The 12,753-nt window shown below is 42.6% G+C and overlaps 1 protein-coding gene across 19 annotated transcripts in view; it reads left to right on the top strand.

The window, feature by feature from the left end:
* The window catches only part of Magi1 (membrane associated guanylate kinase, WW and PDZ domain containing 1), a 592,347-nt gene that overhangs the window by 42,715 nt on the left and 536,879 nt on the right, over positions 1-12,753 (top strand). The window lies entirely within an intron of this gene.

Below are 12,753 nucleotides of genomic sequence, written 5' to 3'. Positions count from 1 at the left end.
CAGACGGGAGGAAGGAGCCGGGCTAGCGGAACTAGAAGTCAAGCTTCATTTTGTGGGTTTCAGGCTCAGTCTGGAGGAGTGATTGGAAGCAGGGCATTTTTTTCTCCTTAGTTTTTCATTTATAGTTATCACTAAATATATTCCAATGATGGGAAATTACGGCTTTTTACTTGCCACTTGGCAGCTGTGCCTGCACCTCTTTTTTAGTTTTTGGTGTATATTTTAAATCCAGTTAGGCTTCAGTGGGGTAGAATTATGAGACTTTAAAAAAGATGAAGTGTCGCACTGTTAATTTAGGGTTAGGTGCAGTATAAAAAGACAAGTTATAATTGTAGCTGGCCGTTATTGAGAGTTTCCTGTGTCCCGTGTCTTGGGCGAAGTGCTGGACATATGTGATGGCGTGTGTTTTTGATATTTCTGGACACCTTACGGGTGGTTACTTGGGTGTTGTAATTATTCAGTGAGGAAACTGAAGGTCCGAGTCCAGTAGTTCCTCTTAGCTTATCTAGCTCCTGAGTGGTAGATTCTAGATTCCAGTCTACTTTTGTGTGCTTTGGGGCAGAGATTCTTAGAATCCAATTACTTTTTTTTTGGAAAGGAGAAAATACCCTGTATAATTGGTGCACAGACTTTTGTCTGAAAGCGTCTCTTCCCTGAAGGCCCAGAACACAGACGTAGGTAGTCACTGAGTGTTCTAGAAAGAGTGCTCTGGAAACAGATACCTGAACAGGCACAGGAATTCTGGGTAGAGCTCTGTATGCTCAAGCAGAAGAGAGTGTGTGAGGTTGTTGAGCTTGGGGACTCAAGGAATAGGTTTCCTGATTCTCTCGAGTTACCCTCGTCCCTTCAGTAACTTGAGTAAGTTATAAATTCACCGTTTGGGTCCTAGTGATGCACTTTGGATTTGACCCCGTCTCAGAAAGTCCTTACTTGGCTGGTGAAATGATTTTGTGGGTGAAAGTGCTGGCCATGAAAGTTAGAGGACCTGAGTTCAACCCCTGAAACTCCGTGGTCGAAGGAAAGAACCAGTTTCTCCAGAAAGATTCAAGGCTCTTGCCCTCTGTGTCAACATGTGCTTTATTACACACACACACACACATACACACACACACTCACACACTAATAATAATAATAATTGAAAAATCTTTTAAAGGAGTGGTAAATTCCTATAGGGAAAATGGGCAAAAAGAATGTACATTTTGGCTCTTTAAACTGTACTATCAAAAGAAGTTTGTGGATTTCTGATGATCTTAAAGCTCCGGTGTGTCCAGATCTGCCTTTATTTCTTGGACCTCTGAGTGCGGCCGGTGTGAACGGCTCATGACCCATCGTGGCGATTGGCTGCTGCCCGGCACTGCCAGGCAGCAGCTGCATCTCCAGGCTGCACTGCGTTTGTTCTTATGTTGTTGCTATCTTAGCACCTCTCTGGAAATGTGTTTGTTGATGTCTGTCTACACCAGGGAGAAGCCAAGGCAGAGTGAGTCATCCGAGGCTCACAGTTGCTTCTGTGTTTGTTCAGGGCCCACAGTCTGTGAGTGAGGGTCAGGGTGAACAATGACCTTATTCCCCCTCAGCGTATATGTTGGTGGAGGAATAGGCTAAGGACCCTTTGCCCTTGGTGTTTAGCACTTGACCATGTAACTCTTGGCTTTCTTCTTAGACCTTAGTCAAGAGAAACGGTAATTTTGTATCTTCTCGATAACCCGGACTAATCTACGTGGAAAACAAAGGGAAACTGAACAGATCTAGTTAGTGAAGTAGATTCAGTGATTGAAATTGTTCATTGGTTCTTTTATGTGTGCAAGTTATTCTTGGCTCTTACCTGGATGTCTTCCATGAGCCCAGCGTCTAGTGCATGCACTCACAGAACTTGCTATTTAACGTTGTGACTGCTTTAAGGGGGTCTGTGACTTAAGCTAAGTAGTTTTGCTTGCCCATTGCTGTGTGCCATTCTAGCTGGGACCTCAGGCATGAATGTGAAAGAGAGCTGGGGTGATGCTCAGTGGAAAGATGAAGTTGCTTTGTTGTATGAGGGCCTGAATTTGACTCCCACACGTCTTCATAGAAAGCTCCGCATGGCACTGTGTGTCCTTAATTCCTGCCCTGGAGGTCAGAAGCAAGTGGATCTTCTCTGGCCCTCCAGACCAGCTGAAAAGGCTTCCGATTCACTGGAAGATTATCTCCAGGCAGTAGAAAGTGACAGAGGGAGACACCTGAAGTCCTCCTCTGGCCTCACATGCCTGTGCCTATCCACATGTGCCCACACAGTCATGTGTATGCATTGGGGCGTCACTCCGAGTTGGGAGCGCAGATTAGAGAATAAGAACATGAATCTTGTAATGGAGCAGGGATCATTCCAGGATGTTGGCTCTTACCTAATGCTCCCAGTCTGTGAATCTTGTCTTCAGACTCCCCCCAAAACAACAACAAAACAATAGCCAGTGTTAACAGAAGTGCCCCTTCCTAGTAGTTTCAACTTGTCATCCTTTGATTCAAACAGAACTAGAAAGGAAAGAATTCTCCAAATATGTGATATGCATTCTTATTTCAGTTTTTGTATATCACTTAAAATCTTCTGTAAATTGGAAATTAGCCGTTTAAAGAAGACTCAAGATTTTGTTGAGATGGACTGGGGAGCACCTCACCTTAGCCTGGCCTCGAATTCACAGTCTTTTTGCATTGGCCTCTCAAGACATACATCACCATGTCTGAGTTCATAGTCAAGCTTCAATGGTTGGCAGTGCATGTCTGGGGCCATGTCTGAAGCAAGGTGTCCAGTTCACTATTGGTAGACTCCAGGAACCTCATGGCACGAGTCCATGCTAATCAGTTTCTCTGTGCTGGGGGCAAACTGGCTGAATTTAGCACCACAGGAACTGACATTTGAAGAATGAAACTTGAAACGTGCTGAAGATGAGTCTTGACAGCAACGCTCTGTGGATTTAGCACTTTGATGTAAACACACTGTGTGATTGGTTTCTATGTCGGTCTTCCATCATTCGTGTCCTTAGCTCTGCTGAACTTTCATTTCTTTTCTTTTCTTCTTTCTGTTTTCTCTCTCCTCCCCTCCCCAACTCTCCCCTCCCCTCCCCAACTCTCCCCTCCCCTTCCCTCCCCTTCCCTCTTCGAAACAGAGTTTCTCTGTGCAACAAACAGCTCTGGCTGTCGTGGAACTCACTTTGTAGACCAGGATGGTCTTGAACTCACAGAGATCGACCTGCCTCTGCCTCCAGAGTGCTGGGATTCAAAGTGTGTGCCACCACGGCTCAGCCCACTTTTCCATTTTTACTAGTGGAGGAATAATCACTGAGAACTGACCAGGAGTTTGTAATGCAGGTTTAGCCCTGTGGCCTGTCTTCTTCCTCCTGCTGTCTGCTGTAAGGACTCACGTACACTTTCTTTCTCTTTGCATCTGAGTTGCTCCCGGAGTCTTGCCAGTCTTTCTGCCCTGTCTTTGTCTATCCTTGACTTTGGTCCTTAAATGCTTTCAGATTTTTTTTTTCATTTCTGACCTTCCGAAATAGATTTTACTAATGCTTTCCTTTTGATCAAATTACTTTACAAATTTTAATCTAGAAAAACCTGTTTAAGGAAAGACCGCTAACTTTCCCTAATATTCTTTAAAATGAGGATGTGACTGTTAACATAAAAAAGCAATTGTGCCTGGGAGCCCAGGTGGTGCACATCAATATGCAGACATTAGACTCACATACAAAAAGAACAATGCATTTAAAAAATGCACCTGGATATGGGGCGTGTGCTTATCGACCATGCATAAGAACCCGGATTTGATCCCCTTAACTTTGAGAAGTCTTTTAACCTTTTTAACAAAATCATTTCACCGACCACCTCTTGCACATATACTATTAATGCATGCTTACTCTGCAGTCTGTGCGGCACATGTTTTCAAGGAGAGCTATGAATGTGGCCTGACACAAAGCTATAAATTTAATCAACATTATGAGGATTTTTTTTTCCTCTTTAATTCGACTGTTTGTCCAGTGTGAGCTTTGGAAATAAGATCATGTTGCAATTGCAAAAGGCAGGATATACCTGGACATGTAGCATGCCATTGTATTCATGAGGGAAGATCAGGGGAAAAATGCTAGTGTCCCGAGCATCACTAATGACAGAAATTCCCGAGAATGATATATAGATATAGGTCGTTTTTCTAAAACCGCTAAAGTGAGTCTAGCATGCATCCGTGAAGTCTAAAACATGTTGAAATGCCAGTACTGATTTTAGTCTCTGTTTTAACCCTTGGCTTGTTATTATTTGCATGCTAATTCTTTTAGAGAGTTCATTTCCAGATCTAGGTTGTACTGCTATGCAGAGGTGAGGATAGGTCTCTGATAGTGTCTGCACTGGGAGCACTTGAGTATTCTAATTTTAGGTCACCAGCCATTGGAGTAACTTCAGCAGTCTGAGCGTGTAGGCTTATTTCTGCCCCTTACTAACACGAGTATTCCAGACAATTCTCTCTCTTTAGGAACCCGAGTTAACTCAGATGTCAAGTGGGAGACTAACCCTTGTGTGTATCTCCCTAAGTTGAGTAAGGGTCAAGTGAGGAAATGAACATTTATTTTTCCAATATAATATGTATTGATTACATATTATAATATGTATACTATGCCCTCTCTGCTTCTCCTAGTTCCTCTCCACTTCCCTTCCCATTTAGATTCACCCCTTTGTCTTTCATTAGAAAGAAAATAGGCTTCTAAGAAATAATACAATCAATTTAATATAATATGTTATGATGTAATATGACAAAACAAAAGCTAACATGTCAGAATAGGCCAAAAAAAAAAAAAACCAGAAAAAAAAAGAGCTCAAAAGAAGGCACAGAATACATTCAGAGACCCACTCATTGGTACACTCAGGAATCCTGTTAAAACACTAAACTGGAAGCCATAATACATACACAAAGGACCTGTAGTCTAAAAAGAGAAAAAATACATAAATAAGAATAAACTAAAAAGGACCCTGCTGTGGGAGCTCCTTCAGCCAATAGCCTTTAAGATACTATGCCCTAGTAGGCTGGTTTTATATTATATTTCTATTTCTATTACAAAATGTTATATTTATATTATATTACAAAATAATCCCATACTAGTTCAGAATTATGTATAATAAAGAGTTATTTATTTACGGGTAGACTCACAGATCACAGTCCTCTGCACCAACAAACAGGGAACAGAATGAACAGGGAACAGAATGAACAGGGAACACTAACCGAATCTAGCAGCCGGAAGCAAGAGCCAGAAGCAGAGGCACGAGCACGTGCTTTACAGCTGCGTTTATAGTGTGAGAGACCACGCCCAAGTGGGCGGGTATCTTAAAGGCTGTTGACTGAAGGAGCTCCCACAGCACCCACACAACATTATGATTCAAGGAACCTCCACACGGAGCTCATTTTCTACTGCTCAAACTGCCATTAGTTCATTTTCTGTTGACCATCGACTGCTGGGTGTGCATCCTACCCTTAAGAATAGTTTGTTTCTCCAGTGAGGCTCCCTGGGAGAAGTTGGTATCATTTGGAGAGAGCTGCTGGGTTAGGGATGGGGGCCTGTGTCCACTTCTTTCAGCTCAAGGCCACATCTGCTGCAGACCTGTGCAGGCGGTGTGCATGGTGCCTCAGTCTCTCAGTTCATGTGTGTGTACCAATCATGGTGGTTTAGAGGCCTTGTTTCCCTGGTGTCCTCCATTCCCCTGGCTCTTACACGCTGCCTTCTCTTCCACAGACGTCTCTAAGCCCTGAAGGGAGGAACTTGGTGGAGACATCTCATTTAGAGCTGAGTGTTCAGAGCTCTCTCACTCTGCATGATGTCTGGCTATGGGTCTGTTTCCATCTGTTGCAGGGGGAAGCTTCTCTGTTTGATGGCTGTGCAAGGCACAGATCTATGAGTAGAGCAGAGTGTCATCAGGAGTCATTTTATTGCTACTTTTTTTTTTTTCCTTTTCTTTCTTTCCTTACCCCCTTTTCAACAACAGTATTTGACTTTTCCCTAGGCTATCTAGTCTCAGGTTCTCGGTCACCCAAGAAGTGTTGGGTAGGTTCTCTGCCTACTGTTGTAAAGGTGTTGGCATAGTAAATACTGTTCCTAAGAAGGTCTAGGGGAAGATAAAAACTGTCAGAGGCCTTGAAGGAGAAAATATTTCACATTGGTGATGATAATTTTAAACAGCGAATTCTTGCTAATTACAGAGCCTACTTTGTGTCCTCACTCTTGGACTGTGATTGTCCTCAGTGTGGGACAGCTGAGCTCATCTTAATACTTGAACTGCAGCTGCTAATCACAGCTGAGAGTAAACCTATGGGCCGTTTGATTGCTGCATCTGTAAGCGTGACTCTCCTTCACCGCATCTCAGATTGCAGTTATTTGTCCTTACTGTTAGTTTGCTCTGCCTTTGTTCTCCTCTGTGGGCAGCATCCTGGAAGCTGCAAGCTTCTGCATCCTTGGTAGCAGTCTTACATTGCAGTATGGAAGGTGTTGAGTGAAAAGATGGAGGGCAGGATAAATGGCTGTCTTGCTGGGCTGCCACTGAACTTGGGGGTGATTTTTGGATCCCTACTTAAGGGGCCAGTTGCTGACATTGTGCAAAAACTATTAAACTTCTGTTAATTTTCAACTCAAAGACAGTTAACCTCTTTGGCATCTAGGCTTTGTAGGTTAAGAAAAATAGAACACCATAGACAACCTGGATTTAGGTCATTACAGATTTAGTAATTTGCAGAGGTTATTGTTTCCAGATAATCACTCATGTTGCTTTCTTTGATTGCAATATCACAAGCTTCATTCTGAGATGCTCTGAAAAGCCGGGTGCTTGTTCTCGGTGCTTCATTTTTTTTTTTTTTTAACTTTAAAAGTGGCCGGATAATGACTGCAATTGTATCTTCAGTGTGCTTTCAGATTTAAGTTCTCATTTTGTCCTTTTGGCACGAAGAGGTCATTAAAAAGGAATTATCCTTGCTTAATGACACTAGCAAACAGTGATGACAAGAGAAAAATTGCTTGAGTGAAAGTGTTTTTCGTCTGTATTCTTGCCTTGTGAGTGACATCAGGCAAATTCCTTAGCCTCTATGAACTAAACTTTGAGCAACTGTGGTTCCATGCATGGATGTTTGAGGAATAAAAATCACATGAATGCCATTGTGATTTAGCACACAGTTTTTATTTGCTGAGATAAAGACAAGTCAATGATGGAAATAGGAAAGAACAGTTCATAGACCATCAGCTGCTTGGTCCTGAGTGAGAATTGGCACATCATTCATTAGTGCCACCCTTCTGTTCCTGTTACCCTATGCTGCTTAAGTTTAAATAATTGCTGTTGAATGCATTAAAATGAAATAAAATTATGACTATAATTTTTGGGTTACACTGCCCACCATTTAAGAACTCAGTGGCCATATTCATTGCTTTGTTTAGTAACTTCTTACACCATCCAAGAGACCAATTGGATGGCTATTTTTTAGTGGGCAGATGGACTTCCTGGGCCTTTCTTCAGCTTTTGGAGGAGTTGGGGAAGCATGGGTGTTTAGAAGTTGATGTTTGTGGGTGTTGTCCTTGGCAGTAGGGCTCCAGCTATCAGTTTGCAGAGAGCAACCCATTTTCTTAGCAACAGCTTGAATTGTTAGGGGATTTCCACGGTACCTCCTTGGTCCACAGCTCAGTTGAATGCAACTTAGTCCCACCACTGGAAGCTTTGCCTGGTGACAAGAGATAGCCAGTTGAGACTCTGTATTCCCCATTCCTAGGGGTCTTCATTAAGATCACCTTCATAGATTCTAAGAAGTTTCCACTGTACTAGGTTCCCTGCCCCCCCCCCCCCCCAATGCCCTCCAATCCCCCATCTCCCCCTGTACTCTCTGTCTCCACACCATCCACACCATCTCTTCCCCTGCCAGATCCCCTGGAATCCCGTCCCCACTTGCCCCCAGTCTGACTGTAAAATCAATTCTATTTCCCCCTATACATCTCCCCTACACCAGTCTTCTTTACCTGACCTCTTTGGGTATATAGATTGTAGCTTGGCTATCATTTACTTAATGGCTAGTATCCACTTACAAGTCAATATATACCTTATCTTTATGGATCTGTGTTACCTCATTCAGGATTTTTTTTCCCTAGCTCTATCTATTTGCCTGCAAATTTTATGATGTCGTTTTTTTTTTTTAAACATTTGAATAATATGCCATTGTGCAAATGTACCACAGTTTCTTTATCCATTCTTTTGTTGAAGGATGTCTAGGTTGTTTCCATTTCTGGCTATTATGAATAGAGCAGCAATAAACATGGTTGAGTAAATGTCTCTGTGGTAGGTTGAAGTGTTCTTTGGTATATGCTGAAGAGTGGTATAGCCGGCTCTTGAGGTAGATCAATGTAGATGCCTACATGGAACCCTTACCCCAGTGTTCTAGTCTTTTTATTCTGGAAGGGTACTCTGTAGGCTATCAGAAAAGAAACGTGGACACCAACCAAGCCACAAAACCTTTGACCTACAATCTGTCCTGCCTGCAAAATATGTTAGGGCAATCGTGGCACAGAACTTGTGGGAGTGGCTCACCAATGTCTGATTTGACATAAGATGAAACCCATACCTGAGACTGCTTGGGTAGCCAAGAACCAGAGATTAGCTAGCCCAGAGATCTAGGGTAAAACCAAACACTACTATTCTTAAAAAAAAAAAAAAATCAGTAAAATGACTTCTGATGATATTCTGCTATACTTATAGATCCAGTCATCACCAGAGAGGCTCACTCCACCAGAAGACATGAACAGATACAGAGACCCACAGCCTTCAGACATTATGTGGATAGAGTCTCAATTGGAGTTTTCCATCAAATCCCCCCCCCCCCCCCAGCTCAGGAAATCCTTTAGAAGAGGAGTAGAACAATTCTAAGAGTCAGAGGGGATGGAGGACACCAGGAAGCACAGGGCCTCCATGGGTTCTCTGTGTATATTACTGCTATCAGCTTAGTATTTTTATGGGACTCCTGACAGAGTGAGTGCCTACTCTTGTGCCTGCTCTTGGGACTCTTTTCCTCTAGTTGGCTTGATGTGTCCAACTTTGATATGATAGTTTTTGCTTCATCCTATTATATTTTATTTTGTCATGTTTGATTGTTATGTCTTAGAAGCATGTTCTTTTTTAATGAATTGAGACAGAAAAGGGAGTGGATCTGGAGGGAAGGGTAAGTGGGGGGTACTTGGAGAAGTGGAGGGAGGGGAAACTATAATCAGGATATGTTATACAAGAAAAAAATCTGTTTTTAATAAAAGGAAAAAAGATGTTGGGTTTTGGAGTACTGCTGACTTCAGGTTGCGGATATTGTTTCCTTGATTTTGTCTTATTGATGTTGGGTAAAAAACTTGATTTCTTTGAGCTTCAGTTTGCTCAGCTACAGAACCAGGATAATGTAGCCCCTACTAGACAACTGTTGTATGAGATTTCATATTAGATATGTGAAATGGCCAGTGATGTGTGCCCAGAAGATGGCATGTGTGTAATTTACATGTCATTGTGTGTGTGTGTGTGTGTGTGTGTGTGTGTGAGAGAGAGAGAGAGAGAGAGAGAGAGAGAGAGAGAGAGAATATCAATGTGGAGAACAGAGGTCATTCTCCAGGGTCTTTCTGAATTGATTTCTATACTATTATTATTATTATTTTATTTTTTTTTTCAAGACAAAATTTCTCTATGTTGCCCTGGATGTCCTGTTGGTAGTTCTGTACACCAGGCTTTCCTGGAACTCAGAGATCCGCCTGCCTCTGCCTTCTGAGTACTGGGATTAAAGGTGTCCTCCACCATGCCTGGTTTCCACCTTATGTTTTGAGATCTGGAACTCTCTAGCTGGTTAGAAAACCTGTCTTCGTCTCCCCACTGGGATTCTAGGCACACTAGTTTTGTTTGTGTGTGTTTTGTTTTCTTTCCTGACTTTGATTCTGGAGGATCGGATGCAAACATTTATTCTTCCTCAGCTGGCCATCTCACCAGCCCTGCATGCTACTGAGGAGTGTGCCAGCTAAAAATCCTCTTAATGCTGCAGGATTGGAGATTTAAAACTATGCACCTAACTACTGATAAAAAGCAAGAAACTTTTTCCTTTCCATTTTTTCCATCCCTGTTCTTTCATCTTATCTGGAGCTGGATTCAATCTGCAGATGCAGATTTGCCCTTCCCCCCTGGGCTTAGTGCATCGGCCATCTGTCTATTTTCACATGGCTTGAGGGTGAAGTCAGGGTTTAGGAGAAGAGCTTCCATCCCAGGTGAGCTTAAGATCTGCCTGAGGTTTTAGCTCACACCCTCCTGGACTGAACTTAGGCCAGCTGCATGCCCCTCTCTGTTGCTAGGTCTCCCACTTTAAGGTATAGCCTAGAGGGAAAGGCCAAGTGTCTGTCCTCCACCTTCCTGCCCCTAGCCAGGGAGCCATTTCATCCCATCTGTCTGGCAGAAGTGCAGAGATAACTCTGGGGAGATTCCTGAATAGATTTAAAGAGAAAAGAAATGGCAAAGCCAGCTATAAAAATGATGGCATATTTAAATATTTACATCCAATAAATTAATACTTCCAGTGTATTTATAATATGCCGTGAGGAGTGACTGCCATAAGGGAGGTAATTAGGGTTTTATAAAAATAGGCATTGTAAGTGTCTGGCAGATGTGATATGGTAATAGGGCTCATGTGGAACATCAGTGGTGTACGGCTGTTTCACTTCAGTCCACTCATGTCAGTGACTGTCATGTGGGCTCTGTGCAGGAGTTGACGTTGAAGCCACTTGTAGCTATCAGACCCAGACTCAAACTTCCAGCCTTCCCGGTAGATCTTATCTTTAAAAAAATTTATGAGGCCGGCATAGTGGTTCATTCCCGTGATACCAGCTCTCTTGAGGAGAGGTAGGAGGATTGCTGTGTGTTCGAGGCTAGCCTGGACTACATAGTGAGGTTTAGACTAGGCTTTGGCTACATTGTGAGATATCGCAATCTTTATTTTTAAGTTTTGAAAATTTGTTTCTTAATGTTGATGAGCACAGATGTTGTAATGAATGATGTTTCTTTGAGAAAACCTAATGTACATCATAAAGTAAACTTGTTTGCTTTCTGACATAAGTATTTGTTTCTCTTTATTGTGGACTTACTATTTCTTTCTCCCCTTGCTTTCTGCTCCAGTAGTTATAATTTATGGACCATCGCTTACTTATGCTGCCCTTTGAAGTTGTGAAAATTATGCAAAGTTCTTTTATCTCAAAAAATGTAGAGGACAGTGATGTTCTCTGGCCTCTCTGTGAAATTGCTTTCAAAGCCCTTGTATGTGTTTGGGCCGTGGACCTTTCTGTCTTTTGAAATGGCTGTAGCGGCTTGGATTAAGAGACTCTGAACAATGTGACCTAATAGGCAGGTCCAAGTTTGGGTGCTTTCTGAGCCTACATCTTGTTTTCAGATAAATACCAGGTTTAAACATTTTAAATTCAAATTAAAGGCTTGGTGAGTAGTCTTTTAAACAAGGCATTTCTTTGTTCTTTTTTGTTCCTCATTCTCGCAGGCTCTTTCTCCTTTCGTCACCCAGCATTCCTCCTGGAGTTGGGGAGATGTGAATTGGGTGCAGACTGTCAACTGTGGAGATAGGACTGCCAGTTACCCAGCCCTTCAGGCCTCAGTTTTTTTTGCTTTGGAAAATGAGAGTAGTGCTATCATTTCTTAAGTGGGGAGTTGCTAATCTGTAGAAAGTATGTAAAGTGGTGTGTGGCACCCAGGGGAAGCACTCACTGTGTCGCCATCATTATCCCCACTCAGCCACTGTGACTCATCGCATACTGATGGAAGGCAGGAGAGGGGACTCAGTAGTAGAACACTTGCTCAGCGTGCACAGGAAGAGGAAGCGTAATGGTATGTGCGTTTGAAAATGCCCCGGCGACCCATTATTTTGTTAAATGAATAAAAAACACAGGTTGCCTGTGTTTGTGTGTGTGCATGCGTGTGTCTGCTTATGTATATGTCTGTGGGAACATGCATGTGGAGGCAAGAGGGCAACCTTAGATTTTGTTTCTCAGAAACTGTTTACTTTTGTCCAGATTGATTTTAATTTTAGTGTATGTATATGTCTGTGTGTGGGTGTGTGGTCTGTCCTGGGCATCTAGGTGCTTGTGGAGATCGTTGTGCTAGAGGAGGCCGCTGGGATTCGTTCAGCTGAAGCTACAGGTGGTTGGGAGCTGTCTGATGTGGGTGCTGGGGACCAAATTTGGGGTCTCTGCAAGAGTTGCTTTCACTCAGTCACTGAGCTGTCTTTCCTGTCTTTGGCTTTTTGAACCAGTGGCTCCAGTGGGCTGTGCTGGCTGGGTAGTTGAGCCCAGATAACTTCCAGTCTCCTCCTCAGTGCTGAGGTTACCAACACAAACCACTATGCTACCTACCATATCTGATCTATTTCTTTAAATGTGGGTTGTGGGGGATCAATTTACTTTTGCAAGGCAAATATTTTATGGACTGAGCTGTTTTCCTAATCCTTAATTGGCTTTCTTAATGGTTGGAGTGCTAGTATTTACAATCCAGAACTTAGAGAAAGAAGGGTTTCTATGTTACTGTTATCTTTAAGCTTAGCATTTATTTAATTAAAAAAATAAATTCTGTTTATATTAGAATACTCATGCCGAAGGGGACAGTAGTGGCCAGCCTGTATTTCATATCATCACCCTCTTTTCAACATACTTTTTGTATTTTTGAGACAGGTATCACTGTGGCTCTGGCTGGTCTAGAACT

This window comes from Microtus oregoni, unplaced genomic scaffold, assembly GCF_018167655.1.
Source record: "Microtus oregoni isolate MIOR12 unplaced genomic scaffold, Mior012 000002F_ref0000024, whole genome shotgun sequence".
Taxonomy (NCBI): domain Eukaryota; kingdom Metazoa; phylum Chordata; class Mammalia; order Rodentia; family Cricetidae; genus Microtus; species Microtus oregoni.
Note: the sequence above shows the minus strand (reverse complement) of the source record. Positions and strands in the feature narration are given on the sequence as shown.